Source organism: Perca fluviatilis, chromosome 10, assembly GCF_010015445.1.
Source record: "Perca fluviatilis chromosome 10, GENO_Pfluv_1.0, whole genome shotgun sequence".
Classification (NCBI taxonomy): Eukaryota; Metazoa; Chordata; class Actinopteri; order Perciformes; family Percidae; genus Perca; species Perca fluviatilis.
Genome location: NC_053121.1, coordinates 39,177,920 through 39,180,419, shown reverse-complemented (window position 1 = coordinate 39,180,419; position 2,500 = coordinate 39,177,920). Strand labels below are relative to the sequence as shown.

The 2,500-nt window shown below is 55.7% G+C and overlaps 1 protein-coding gene across 1 annotated transcript in view; it reads left to right on the top strand.

Annotated features, from left to right (window-relative positions):
- Positions 1–323, top strand: part of noa1 (nitric oxide associated 1) — a 12,095-nt gene extending 11,772 nt beyond the window's left edge. Inside the window, 1 exon segment of the mRNA XM_039813101.1 lies at positions 1–323. This exon segment is cut by the window's left edge and continues 1,014 nt beyond it. The gene's annotated coding sequence lies outside the window, so the exon portion shown is untranslated.
- Positions 324–2,500: the final 2,177 nt, after the last annotated feature.

Sequence of the window (2,500 nt, the reverse complement as noted above, 5' to 3'; positions counted from 1 at the left end):
TGTCTCCCAGCAGTCTGCAGCTAAAGACACAGAGGAGACACCATGGACACTGTCTCCCAGCAGTCTGCAGCTAAAGACACAGAGCTGTCTCCCAGCAGTCTGCAGCTAAAGACACAGAGCTGTCTCCCAGCAGTCTGCAGCTAAAGACACAGAGCTGTCTCCCAGCAGTCTGCAGCTAAAGACACAGAGGAGACACCATGGACACTGGACACAAAGCTGCGTTCAATGTTGCTGTAAAGTTCCCTTCTGCCACCTAGTGGTCTAACAGCTGACTGATGAAATAAGTTATTACAGTTTAAATAAATCATTTCTATTTCACCGACCCTGGTTTTGTGCTCCTCTTTTATTTAAAGAATCTGATTTTAAAAGCATCCTAATAGAAGTCTTTGGTTAACAAAACATAGATTTAAGAGTTTTTAATTTAGGAAACATTACTCAGTTAATACTTCTGATTTTATATTATCGGTCCAAGAAGTTGGCATTACATTTCATCCTGGGGGGTGTTTATAAAGTCTTAAATGTAACTGGGGGACCCTGTAGTGTGTTCTGGGGGACCCTGTAGTGTGTTCTGGGGGACCCTGTAGTGTGTTCTGGGGGGACCCTGTAGTGTTCTCTGGGGGACCCTGTAGTGTGTTCTGGGGGGACCCTGTAGTGTTCTGGGGGACCCTGTAGTGTGTTCTGGGGGGACCCTGTAGTGTGTTCTGGGGGACCCTGTAGTGTGTTCTGGGGGACCCTGTAGTGTGTTCTCTGGGGACCCTGTAGTGTGTTCTGGGGGACCCTGTAGTGTTCTCTGGGGGACCCTGTAGTGTGTTCTGGGGGGACCCTGTAGTGAGTTCTCGGGGGGACCCTGTAGTGTGTTCTGGGGGACCCTGTAGTGTTCTCTGGGGGACCCTGTAGTGTGTTCTGGGGGGACCCTGTAGTGTTCTCTGGGGGACCCTGTAGTGTTCTCTGGGGGACCCTGTAGTGTGTTCTCTGGGGGGACCCTGTAGTGTTCTCTGGGGGACCCTGTAGTGAGTTCTCTGGGGGACCCTGTAGTGTGTTCTCTGGGGGACCCTGTAGTGTGTTCTCTGGGGGACCCTGTAGTGTTCTGGGGGGACCCTGTAGTGTGTTCTGGGGGACCCTGTAGTGTGTTCTGGGGGACCCTGTAGTGTGTTCTCTGGGGACCCTGTAGTGTTCTCTGGGGACCCTGTAGTGTTCTCTGGGGGACCCTGTAGTGTGTTCTGGGGGACCCTGTAGTGTTCTCGGGGGACCCTGTAGTGTGTTCTCCGGGGGACCCTGTAGTGAGTTCTGGGGGGACCCTGTAGTGAGTTCTCTGGGGGACCCTGTAGTGTGTTCTCTGGGGGACCCTGTAGTGTTCTGGGGGACCCTGTAGTGTGTTCTGGGGGACCCTGTAGTGTGTTCTCTGGGGGACCCTGTAGTGTGTTCTCTGGGGGACCCTGTAGTGTGTTGTAGTGTGTTCTCTGGGGGACCCTGTAGTGTGTTGTAGTGTGTTCTCTGGGGGACCCTGTAGTGTGTTCTCTGGGGGACCCTGTAGTGTGTTCTGGGGGACCCTGTAGTGTGTTCTGGGGGACCCTGTAGTGTGTTCTCTGGGGGACCCTGTAGTGTGTTCTCTGGGGGACCCGTAGTGTGTTCTGGGGGACCCTTGTAGTGTGTTCTGGGGGACCCTGTAGTGTGTTCTGGGGGACCCTGTAGTGTGTTCTCTGGGGGACCCTGTAGTGTGTTCTGGGGGACCCTGTAGTGTGTTCTCTGGGGGACCCTGTGTGTGTTTTCTGGGGGACCCTGTAGTGTGTTCTAGGGGGACCCTGTAGTGTGTTCTGGGGGACCCTGTAGGTGTGTTCTAGGGGGACCCTGTAGTGTGCTCGGGGGGACCCTGTAGTGTTCTGGGGACCCTGTAGTGTGTTCTGGGGGGACCCTGTAGTGTGTTCTGGGGGGACCCTGTAGTGTTCTAGGGGGACCCTGTAGTGTGTTCTGGGGGGACCCTGTAGTGTTCTAGGGGGACCCTGTAGTGTGTTCTGGGGGACCCTGTAGTGTTCTGGGGGACCCTGTAGTGTGTTCTGGGGGGACCCTGTAGTGTGTTCTGGGGGGACCCTGTAGTGTTCTAGGGGGACCCTGTAGTGTTCTGGGGGGACCCTGTAGTGTGTTCTGGGGGACCCTGTAGTGTGGGGGACCCTGTAGTGTTGTGGGGGGACCCTGTAGTGTTCTGGGGGGACCCTGTAGTGTGTTCTGGGGGGACCCTGTAGTGTTCTGGGGGGACCCTGTAGTGTGTTCTGGGGGGACCCTGTAGTGTGTTCTGGGGGGACCCTGTAGTGTTCTGGGGGGACCCTGTAGTGTTCTGGGGGGACCCTGTAGTGTGTTCTCTGGGGGGACCCTGTAGTGTTCTAGGTGGACCCTGTAGTGTTCTGGGGGGACCCTGTAGTGTTCTGGGGGGACCCTGTAGTGTTCTGGGGGACTGTGGGTGGGGGACCCTGTGTGTTCTGGGGGACCCTGTAGTGTTCTGGGG